We start from the raw sequence: 12,764 nt of genomic DNA, 5'->3' as shown, positions 1-12,764 counted from the left end.
CAGCTTCCTGCAGCTATTGTAGGCGCCGTTCGTCCGTACCTGACGTCATGGTAGGGGTGCGTTGTCTCGTATCATCTAGAGTGAGGATGATGCCCAGATGGTCGATGAGGCGTAGACCCAGGTTACCTCTAGCTCGTGCAATGCAGCCAACGTGTTAGGATGCCCTCCAGGTCCCAGTCACACAGATATTTTGTACGGACCTTTGTAGCGTAGCGTTGCTGACCGTGTTACAGTTCACAGGCCGTCTGGGATCGAGCGGATAGGTTCGAATCCTTGTCGCGGCAGGCGGTTCATAACTCATCCCTGCATTCAGGGACGTCTCAGCTAACGTTGGGAAATCGTACTTGGCTTTGGACTTGAACATACCAAGGGGCAGTGGTGTTTTACGCATAGGGATTGGCTGATCGAGAGCTTCCGTGCCCAAGTGACAACTCTGAGCTTGAAGTTGAACCCGAGCAAGTGTAAGATAATGCAGTACAGACCACAGTGGATGATGGTCTCCATATGATCATCATCTACACCAATCTTTGTGTGAGAGGCACCTGGTAGTCGACTGTGTTCTTTGACCTGTAGCCAGAGTCCCATTGTAAAAGCGATAAGAAGACTGTCTACTAGCATGTAATAGAATTACACTCAGGTTCGTGGATAAGGAATTATTCAGCAAGGCTAATAGTATCATAGATAAGGCCAAAGCTAGAAGATGCTTCTCATCTTTCGTCAGTGGGCTTAAAAAGCGCAGAGAGCCGAGAGAGGGATCCAGAGAAGAGCAAAGTAAATAGGGAAAGAGTACAGTTACAGGGAAAGAGTAGAAGGCGTAGATTTGCCCATCATGCAAAAGAGAATAGTGAGGGGGTGACCTGATCACAGCCTTTAGATTTCTTGGATATAGATTCATGACTTAGACAGTGAACAGTTTTTCAGAGATGTTTGTATAGAACTTCCAGAGAACTTAACATGATATTAAGCAGCAGATTCTAACAAAACATCATACAAAGAGATGCATGTATAGTGATGAAACAAGATAAATGAAGCAACATTTATTGCAGATAACATAAGGAAATAGAAAGAAGTTTTATGACTGTAGAGATAGAGTAAGAGATGTGACTCCCTGCACGGACGGTGCAACTAGGTACATACACAATACACACTCACACACACACACACACACACACACACACACACACACACACACACACTCACACTCAGTAAGGAGGCTCATAGAAGACCTGGAACCCCACATGGCCTAAGAACCAGACTGGCATCTCCCCATTTGTACCTTCGGGAATGTGACGAGACCCAAAGGAAACCGCCAGGGTTGTTATTTCAAGATCTGCAGTTGTACTGAGCTCCAGCTCAGTAGGAGTTTGAGATGATGAAATGCCGATATTTGCAAGAGGTTGACAGGGAGGTAGGAGGCCACGAACCACGGACTGGCGCCGCTAACGAGTGTGGTCAACAGGATGTTGGAGGAAAAAAAAAAGATAATCAGGAAACAATTATGGGATTTATTGTCGCGAATAAATACTTCAAGTGATAAAAAGGAACTTATTCTTAAAGGAGAGCTCATGAACGACAAGTCTCTTGGGTCCTTACGAGCGACTAGGCTAAATATCTCAAAGAAACAAAAGACGGTTTGAATATTCTTATACTGTCCAAAGGTCTCTGACACTGGCTGCCGCTGGGGATTGATAAGGAAGCTGGAGAAATCCAGGCTGGTGTCAGAGGAGGGTCGCTTAAGATGAGCTGATAGCTATCTAAGTTAGCGAGACCAGAGAACAACACATGTCGGGGGATCCCCTTCTCAAGCTGGGAGAGGATAACGTGTGGCGTGCCTCAGGGCTGAATGCTGAGGCCACAGCTATTTCTGATTAATGTCAGTGACTTGCCGGTTGAAATGAATTCATACCTAAATATGTTTGCTGACGATGCCAACTTGTGAAGGATATAGAGGGTTAAAGGGAAAGCTGCAGTCTGTTGCAGAGAACCAAAAGGCAAATGCAACAGCAGTGTGACAAATATCTGATATAATGTTACATGTACAAATTTTATGTAACCAGGATGGTGGAGGGTGGAAAGAAACCAGACGCTTTCACCACCATATTACAGGAAACATGATGCAAGATTAAGTTTGTAGCAGGGATCATGGAGTTGATTGTTATGCCTAACTCAGTATCGAAAAATGTAATTGAGTAGAATCATGGAAGGAGCAGGCTTTATTTTGATCGCTGTACAAATTGTCTTCAAATACGGGGAAAGTGAGACGCGTGAGATGATTTATGCAGCCGACCCAGGCTTGAATGTGATTCAGAATGTTGGTGTTCGAACCAGGCTCGAATATGTTTCGGATTGCTGTCGTTCGACCCAGGCTCGAATGTTTCTGCTTGTTGTGGTCGACCGAGTTTCCAGTAAAGTTGGTTTTCAACCCAGGCTCGAATATGCTTCCAGAATGTTGGTGTCATACCATGGACTGCTGGAGAGACTCCAAGGAATCACAACAAGAATGTTATCAGAGCTGAATAAAGCGAGTTATGAAGACATGAAGGAAATCCTGCCTCTGTACCTGCGCTTGAGGATTAGGAGATGAGAAAATTAATGAACACGAAAAATCCTTTGGTGGTCGCAGTTTAAGTGCGTTTAAATCTATTTTGTCTAATTTTGAAAGGACTTTAGACCAGGGAAAACGGGAATCTGGTCAAGAAAACCTCCAGAAGAACTTAACGTAACATCTCTTCAGAGGTAACGTAGTGAGTAGGTAAAGCCAGCGTAATACAGATGACGTAAATGTTGATTGCTCTGGAAATATGACGGAAATATGAAATTGAGAGTTGGCGCCTCACACACACACACACACACACACACACACACACACACACACACACACACACACACACATACACACACACACGCGCCCTTCCAGATGGCGAGACTGATCGCTCCCCCCATCATTATAATAATCTATATCAAAATACCCGAGACGAAGGTGCTCATTACGGATCAGATTGACGGCTCCAGCCACTCATCTCCAATTAACTAGAAAATTAATAAGCATATCCTTGCACAATATATAGAGCACCGGATTTTGTAATCTTTGGCTAAATTGTTCTGGTATAAGCTTGGCATCGTTCATCACTCGAAGAGATGACGTCAGGGGTTCAGCTGATAGTCTCATGAACTTAAGATTTAATGAGGGACAATGTGCCAATCTCTTAGGATTCTCGGATGGCTTCGAGCAACCACAGCCCCCGTCCCGCACAGTATTAGTGGCAACACACATTAAGAAAGCGGTTGACACTATCCCCTGACACATTCTCACACAAAAGAAATTTTCTACATAGCAAGAATTCTTCATCAGATACTTCTAAGAGCGTCAATGGCAATTATATGTAAGGAATGAATTACATAGCACTCAAGAGCAATCATTAATTTAAAAGCATTAACGCAAATTCAAGGTGGAATATCTTCTGCATGTCTCTGCACACTATTCGTATGTGTGGAATAGTCTTTAAGCATATTATATATATGTATATATATATATATATATATATATATATATATATATATATATATATATATATATATATATATATATATATATATTCCTATGAGTCCACGGGGAAAATGAAACACGAAAAGTTCCCAAGTGCACTTTCGTGTAATTGAATCACATGTTTACCAAATGGCGTCCTAGCTTCGTCTCTTCGATGTATATCAACTGACTGTTATATTTCTCTCTTGTGTCTCCCCTGATGATGTGATTATTACACGAAAGTGCACTTGGGAACTTTTCGTGTTTCATTTTGCCCGTGGACTCATAGGAATATCTTGATCACGCGCAAAATTGTGATCCTTTCCAATATATATATATATATATATATATATATATATATATATATATATATATATATATATATATATATATATATGTATATATATATATGCTGGTAACCACTAGGAAAATGAAAGACGAAAAGTTTCCAAGTACACTTTCGTGTAATGATCACATCGTCAGGGAACTTACACGAATGAGATAAAAGACGTAGAACAGTCACTTGATATATAAGGAAGAGACGTAGCTAAGACTTCACTCCCAGATTGTCAGTCCACACTGATCAGCACTCCGAGGAGAATGGATTCAAATCTGAACCGTCATTGGATGAACAAGTGTTATTAATCAACTGGTGCAAAGCATGTCGGCTCTCATTCCTTCTACCGGTTAGGGTTTATCCAGTCCCTTGTCTAGTTTGATAACAGGCGACCTCTGTGTTGGAAAGCAACGCCAATAACTACCGGTAATTCTCCTCGTATGCGGGAGATTCCACATTGCCTTTCGTTTTCTATTTCAATTCATAGCCACAGTTCTCCCTTGCCTCTAGATGGAAAACAACTGGTTTGCTGATAAATCAGAACCAGTAGCAGTACATTAGTAGCGGCGAGCCATTCACCTCGAGAAATCTGCCTTGCAGTAGTTGTTTGATGCGGTGTACCGAGCGAGCTCCTCACTCATTAGTGTCTAACACAAGACCGGACACCAGTTGGTCGAACATAACCAGCCGGAGATCCTTAACTTGCCTCTTACTGTTCCGAGGCTTCATGCCAGGGACGGAGGCAGCCGCTTGCAGGAGAATCACACACTCTAATGTGACTACCTCAGTTCCCCCTCCCATGCTTCCCTGTGTCGGCTCTACGCTGGTATTCATCCATCCTGCGGGGCGAACTGTTCACTCCCCAAAAATTAAACCACTCGGATCACAGCAGGTTATTTCGGACTAATTTCTCTCCCGAGACAAAATGAGACTAAGGAACGATCAGGATGGATGACATAGGAATTGGTCTGACCTCACGTAAGCCGCAGTTAATTCACTTTTGTTTGCTTTGTATTTTGGAAGATGATGGAAGAGTGTACTGTAGTTACGGAAGTATATAATTGCTGTAAATGTATTAAATGAAATTTACGATGAAGAATACTTGCGGCTCGGAAGAGCTCCTGGAAAACACATCCTTGTGATATATCACAGAAGAGATGTCAGTGCATGTACCCTAGTGTATATATATATATATATATATATATATATATATATATATATATATATATATATATATGCATATATATATATATATATATATATATATATATATATATATATATATATATATATATATATATATATATATATTTTCTTTTTTTTTTTTGCTTTGTCGCTGTCTCCCGCGTTTGCGAGGTAGCGCAAGGAAACAGACGTAAGAAATGGCCCAACCCACCCCCATACACATGTATATACATACACGTCCACACACGCAAATATACATACCTATACATCTCAATGTACACATATATATACACACACATATATACACATGTACATAATTCATACTGCCTGCCTTTATTTATTCCCATCGCCATCTCGCCACACATGGAATAACATCCCCCTCCCCCCTCATGTGTGCGAGGTAGCGCTTGGAAAAGACAACAAAGCCCCACTCACACTCAGTCTCTAGCTGTCATGTAATAATGCCCGAAACTACAGCTCCCTTTCCCACATCCAGGCCCCACAGAACTTTCCATGGTTTACCCCAGACGCTTCACATGGCCTGATTCAATCCATTGACAGCACGTCGACCTCGGTATACCACATCGATCCAATTCACTCTTTTCCTTGCCCGCCTTTCACCCTCCTGCATGTTCAGGCCCCGATCACTCAAAATCTTTTTCACTCCATCTTTCCACCTCCAATTTGGTCTCTCACTTCTCGTCGTTCCCTCCACCTCCGACACATATATCCCCTTGGTCAATCGTTCTTCACTCATTCTCTCCATGTGCCCAAACCATTTCAAAACACCCTCTTCTGCTCTCTCAACCACGCTCTTTTTTTTTTCACACATCTCTCCTACCCTTACATTACTTACTCGATCAAACCACCTCACACCACATATTGTCCTCAAACATCTCATATGTTTGTGTGTGTGTGTGTGTGTGTGTGTGTGTGTGTGTGTGTGTGTGTGTGTGTGTGTGTGTTTGGTTTCAAGACAGATAATGATCTTATAATAACCATTATCTCTCACCTTCCCCATCACTTAATGTCATTCTTGTCTGGGAAGTTCCTCTAGCCTCATTTCTGACATTCTCCAAAACTCCTACCGAATCTAACTCTCTGATCCATCTTTTCCTTAAGTGCATCATGATGTCATACCGTCATACCCACATCAGTAATCAGATCACACGAGTGAGTTAACGTGCGTGACAGATTGTTCATAGTGGATACAAGAACCCTCTTCAGCTTCACACTTCGGCGTTTGTTAGGATACAGTCTGTCTAAGTAGCCTTTGCTGCTATACACTTGAAGGGAAAGGACATCTGGCTGAACCACGATGCCTGTGTCAACTTTCTCCATAAGTTCAATATGGCGCAACTTGTCCACTCCATCATTCAAGTTTCCTTTGTACTGGACAAGATACTTTCTCCCAACGCAGCCACAGCCTACGCGACCTCTCTTCTCTTGGGTCTGCCTTCATAAGCAACCTGGCTTTGTCTCCGCAGGTTTCAGCAGGGGTTCTGCATTTTCTTATGAGGCGACGCGTGCTGAGAGGCACATGGCAAGCCCCATCGGACCACAATGTGTAAAACAAGCGTCAAAATATCACCTTCCAAGAGTGATTTTTCTTTCATTATCTCTTTAGGTTTTTTTGTTTTCTGGTCCATGATGTTGGGCTTGATGCATCAAGGGCAGCGAGAGGTCAGTGTCTCCACCATCAGCTACTGTTACGTAGCTCGCTACAGAAGTCCAGTTTCTCGCTCGACTTTGCTCTCAGGCAACAGAGATTTCTCGCCCGAGAATGTTCCCAGCAGCCAAAGATTCCTTGCTCGACTTTGCTCTCAATTTACAAAGATGTACTGCTCGACTTTGCTTTAAATCAACAAATATCTTTTTATTGCTAAAGAGTCTTGATAGCGATGTAGACCTGTAGAAAAGAGGGAGCTGTACATTTTGCTGGTAAGGAAACAGTGGTAAAAAAGATTCATCATTATCAGGTTTCCCATCGAGAAATATATATCAAACTATGATTCAGCTTCATGATAAGTATTGTGTAAGAAAACATCACAGAAAATATGGAGAAAATGCTCATCTACAGTCCGGAAACAGGTGATGTATTCGTTAATTATTTTCCTTTTTTTTAAACGACAGAATTCGGCTATGTGATGGTGAAGGATGACTTGTGTCATGTATTTTCCCTCATATCTAAGTAGTTCTACGATGATCTTTCAGCCAATGGAATCTCATTCTGCTTCACGTGCATTCACTGGCAGTCTTGAGAATGACTTAATTACCTTCCCCTTACTCTCACCTTTTGAAGTAAAGTACCAGTCCTTTTTGTAGGCTCACTGGCCTGTCAGTAAGGGCCATGTCCCAGGACATGGTCACTCCCGGGTTCAACTCGAGCTGAGATAAAGACGACTGGGTAGGAGGAGCATTAAGGATCCACTCACCCGTTTTTGTCGCAACGTTTGAAGGTTTCGTTCATTCCCTAGTAAAGTAAAGGTCATAGGTTCCCGGGAGCTGCTCCTGCCTTCCTTCCCACCTCAGCTGCCTCTAGCCTAAACAGCAAATTAAGTTTGAATGACCTTGCAGAACTGAATAGAACTGATATGTATCGCCAGTGGGAGCCAGTTTTCAAACTGTATTCCCCAGAGTGGTGGGAACTGTGGTTCAAAGTATTTCCCTTTCATCTAGAGAAGTTGAATTGTCCCCAAAGACTCTTTGCTGGAGTGTGTCCTTGCATGTAGATCTGTACAGGCGTACTTTTGTCTGGTCATAAAAGATCTCGTAGAGTGGTAGGAGTCACACAGGAGGTGTGGTAAAGTTGTGTGGCTATGATGAAGTGTTTCGTGGAAGTTCTGAAGCTCTGGTGTATGCCGTATGTGGAGGAACCACTAGAAAAGTCAAGTAACAGAGCATGGAACTTTAAGAGCAGCGACACCAAACCACAACGATAGAGACCCATATGAAATACGACCTTCAGGCAGTGAGCCTTGAACTTCAGGTAATCTGGCATAGGCTTCAGGTAGTGAGCTTTGAGCTTCAAGTGATGAGACTTAAACTTGAGGTAATGAGTCGAAGACTTCAGGTACTGAGCCTTGAACTTCAGGTAAAGAGGCTTAGACTTTAGGTACTGGGCTTTAGGTGATGAACTTCAGGTGATGAGCTTTAAACTTCAGGTAGCACGCCTTAAACTTCAAGGAATGAGGCCTAGATATCCGGTAATAAGACTTAAACTTCTGATAGTGAGGTTTGAACTTCATCCAGTAAAACTTCTGGTAATGAGCTTTGAACGTCAGGTAGAGAGGCTTGAACTTCAGGTAGTAAGGATTAAGTCTGAGGTAGTTAGCCTTAAGCTTCTAGTAGAGAGGCTTGAACTTCAGGTAGTGAGACATGAACTTCGTTTATTGAGGCCTGAACAAATGTATTTATACCCTCCATGATATCTTGTGCTGTGCTGTAGCTCTGGCCTGCAATAGTGAAGTTTCATATGAAATTTGTGACTGGAGACACGGTGTCACAAAATAAAACCTTTTGCTGGGAACCACAACATTAATATTCATATGTTTATTGCTTTCATCACTTGTAATATATTTACATAAGTTCTCTCCGTTACAACATGTGCTTAGGGCGCATGAAAGAGTAAACATTATAATGAATAAGAGCTAAAGTGTTAGTTCAGAATATATATATATATATATATATATATATATATATATATATATATATATATATATATATATGTATATGTATATATATATATCCACTTGGTTAAGCATTCCTGAATGATTGTATTCTATTAAGGTCATCATTTAACTAGGAGACTCAACATTACGTAGCATGTGGCCTTGGGTATAGCTTGGCAAGAGTGTCTCTGTGACCGCTTACTGCATGCGCCGCTGACGTTAATTAGTTCCTGGTTCGGAGGATCTGACCAAAGCTACGGATTCTGTAACGAGAGGTCTGCTTCTCGCGTTCCCAGGAAAGCAGATCTCTTTTCGTAAGTCAGGCTTTTTGGAACCTCTGTTAGAACAGGTTCAAGTATATACATTAAGAACTTCTATAGATTTAGATTACTCTTTTCTTGAGTGGTGGTGAGAACTTCGTCAATAGACCTTTTACCTTAGAGACGCATTGACAAAAAATGACAAAGCCGGAACGAGGCGTTTCCCGGTACAACTTGTGCACAGAAACTGTGTTTAAACGCTTGTGACATGGGATTGTAAGGTCAGGGGCCAGGCATGTGGTGAGGACGTGCATATTTGTTCAAATCATCTTGACCTCCATGACAAAGGTGTTCAAGATTTCCGACTGGTGGTCTTGAAGTGACCCTGAAGGCTTCAAGCACCCTTGGTCGTCGATACGCACCAGGTACCTTCCCAGCCAAGCTATCAAATCTTGCTATTGTGGAGGTCCGATTTCTCTTTCATTTCCTCAAGAAAAGAAGATAAAAAAAAAAGATCATTCGGTCTCGCGGCTTTTCTGGGTACTGTATCCTTGCCTGGCAGGGGCTAGGTCTGGAGGGTAGGTGCTTCCCACCCTCCATCATACTGACACTGAGCTCACCTGTTCATAGATCATCTTTATGATGAGATTAACGTTGACCCCGACGATCGTAAATCCAATATTGAGTGTCATGATATATTACGGGATCCATTGTTAGCTTTACCGGAGCCTATTGAGACTTAACAAAGGCTCGACCAGGATAGTTGGCTAGTTCGTTTCTGCTGTGTTCATGGTTAGAGGAGAGTTGGTTGGGTGGGGAGGGAAGGTGATGGCCCAAGCGGGTGATAGTTGAAGTGTGGCTGTTCAAAGGGGAAAGGTCGGCGATTGTGCTGGATGTGAGGGGAGACCAGGAAAGATGGTGACTCTTTTGTCTTGGTATTAACGAAGGAGCTATTGTCCTATCACCAGGGAGGATAAGAATTAATGATGCATTGAAAGTTGCTCTCATATGTTTTTTAATGATTATTCAACATCTACTTAATATCATTGTCAATGAAGACATTCGTTATCAATGGCTATATGGGAGTTTTTTTTTATTCCAGTTAAGTATCATGTATTTTTTTCTTTATCACACAAACATGTTTTATGTATAAGTTTTTCTCTTTACGTAGTAGGATTAACTTTAGTAAAATTCATCTCTTTTTATCACTAAAAAGACGTAGGGTGTCTTATGTTTGAGAATACTATATCAGATAACTTTTATATACTCATCGAAAATTTACCGTGAATATAAGCTGGTTATATTTCTCTCGCTTTTAGGTACATGACAAAAAGAAATCGTTTGACATTTCAAATTATTATTGACCTTTTAACTAAGAATAAATTCTTAACTGATGCTTAATGTAACTACTTATTATTCACTACTCGTGTTCATTTCTTTCTCTTTCTTTTATTGTGACCAGCGTGGTCCGGGCAAGACATGCCTCAGTCATTGCTATCTCTGGGTCTAAGAAAAAATGTAAAAGGAAAAAAGAAAGTAGACCTTAAACAAGGCTCCACAAGTAATTGTAGGCTTTTTGAAAGGAAAAACTATGGTTTCATGAAGAGGGAAAGACGAAGCAAGGATGGGAACTCTACAAGTTAGCTTTATGGACTTTGTTTACTGACTTTCACTTTCCTGGGCAGATCTTGAGAATCCAAAATCTAACTCTAAGGATGGTAATCCGTGTGTGAGAGAGGTTGAGTACATTTCTCACCGACACGAAATAGCGTATTGCTAACTATCTTCATTATCCCAGTGGCCACAACAATCTTGCTTCTTCCACTTACATAACAGAACTGTTGCTCGATTCATTTGACTCGCTCATTAACTTGCTCTGTCTTCCTGCATAGGAGGCATCTATGCTGTTTTCGCTGCGTTTCATCCTTATATTTTCCTTTTCATTCATCTTTGCAATAATCAACCACCATGAACTAGTTGTCATTTCATTTTGGGGTGGAGGTTAGGTTGGCTAGAGCCATGCTAAAGCATATACCTCAGTTTGTACAAGGAGATCTCTGTACATCTTCCCCTCCCTCTCTTTTCAAAGCCTTCCAGAAGTTGTCATGGGTAAAAGGTAAGATAAAAAAGAGAATCATGTTCTCTAGACATCTAACATAGGCTTATCATCATCTGTATGATTTGGACACTCATCTTTCCATAAGTCTCGTGTCAGCCAGTGGTCATGGAACTTAAAAAAATATGTCTTTCTTTTTTTGTTTTTCACATATCCCACATCTTGCGTGTATGGACTTTGCCATATGACCATGTAGGGGTGCTCTTACTTGTGGCCTTATTTGGGTCAATGAACTTGAGATTTGTCCCGGAGAATATCATTTCACGCATCCCATATAAAGGGCAAACAAAGGCTACTAAAGATTACATATTCACTTCCCTCCGTTAAGCCATTTTCATTCAACCAGTAGGGATAAAACTCATTAAGTAAACTGCCTCATCCTCTAAATTTGTGAGTTATACCACAAAGATATTTGTGCTGAGTATGTAGGACGACATACTACATCCTATCTCGAATGCTGGCTGTGCCGGTTCATGAGGTGTATGTACACACGGCAAAATAAGTTCATTCCCGGATGGGGTCAGTGAATTGCAAAATGATCACTATGACTCGAATTGTCTCGGTAGGATAGGTTAGCATAAATGTGAGAAAAATGTACTATTGATTATGGCAGCCCCACTTCATAGATATTTCCATCGAAATATGAAATTATTACGAATTCACAATGGCAATGACAGGAATGTCGCTTGCGATCGATATGTTACGACATCATGAAAGCAGGCCTACCAGTGATGCGAGACACCTGCGCAATTCTCAAAAAAATTCGGCCGTGCTTTCATATTGTTTAATAAAAGTGTTAAGATACTTCTTTTGCCCTGCGTAATGTATTTCTCGTAGACTTTTTTATTCAGCATTTGTTTTCATTCTACGTTCGGAGCCTTGGACCAGTTCTACCCTTGCAACTTACATGTTAGTTAACTTGTTAATTAGTTTGCCTGTTTTTTTTTTTATCTTACCTCTTTACGAGGCATTTTACGTCATGTATAACGAACAGTGATTGAGTTAGTATCTTAGGAATGAATTAGTATCTATATATCGGGAAACGCAACCCGTTTATAAGCATAAGTTAATCCCGACTAAAGTCTTTAGTGCAAACGGTTTCTTCTTAGATAACGCCTTAGTTCACGAGTGCCATGAGTCGAACCTCATCCTGTATCTGTGAGGGTTTCCATTCCTCTCAGAGCCTGAGTCTTTGTAGCCAGCGGGATGATGACCTGCCTCAATTTGGGTAATCTTACTGGACCAAAGTTCGCGGCTACGAGCCTTCAGAATGCCGGTCTGGTGACGCTCAAGTTGCCATTCAGAGCCCATGTGTGTCATACCCGGAGGACATACCTTACCCACACATTAAACTTCACCGGCCAAAAGAAATTACCGTCGAGATGATCGTGCGAAAAATTCTCCGCATAGATTTCACAACAATGCATGTGGCGGTGAGGAGTGAGGGAGGGGTGGGTGTGTGTGGGTGGCTTCCCCTCCTCTCAGCCTCTCTATCGACGCTTTTGTATGTGACCCGACTGTAGCTGTAGAGCTGGAGGGGCCTCTGTGTGGCTGTGGTGTTGGAGGGGCCTATGTGTGGCTGTGGTGCTGGAGGGGCCTCTGTGTGGCTGTGGTGTTGGAGGGGCCTCTGTGTGGCTGTGGTGCTGGAGAGGCCTCTGTGTGGCTGTGG

Source organism: Panulirus ornatus, chromosome 2, assembly GCF_036320965.1.
Source record: "Panulirus ornatus isolate Po-2019 chromosome 2, ASM3632096v1, whole genome shotgun sequence".
Taxonomy (NCBI): Eukaryota; Metazoa; Arthropoda; class Malacostraca; order Decapoda; family Palinuridae; genus Panulirus; species Panulirus ornatus.
This window is presented reverse-complemented; position numbering follows the sequence as displayed.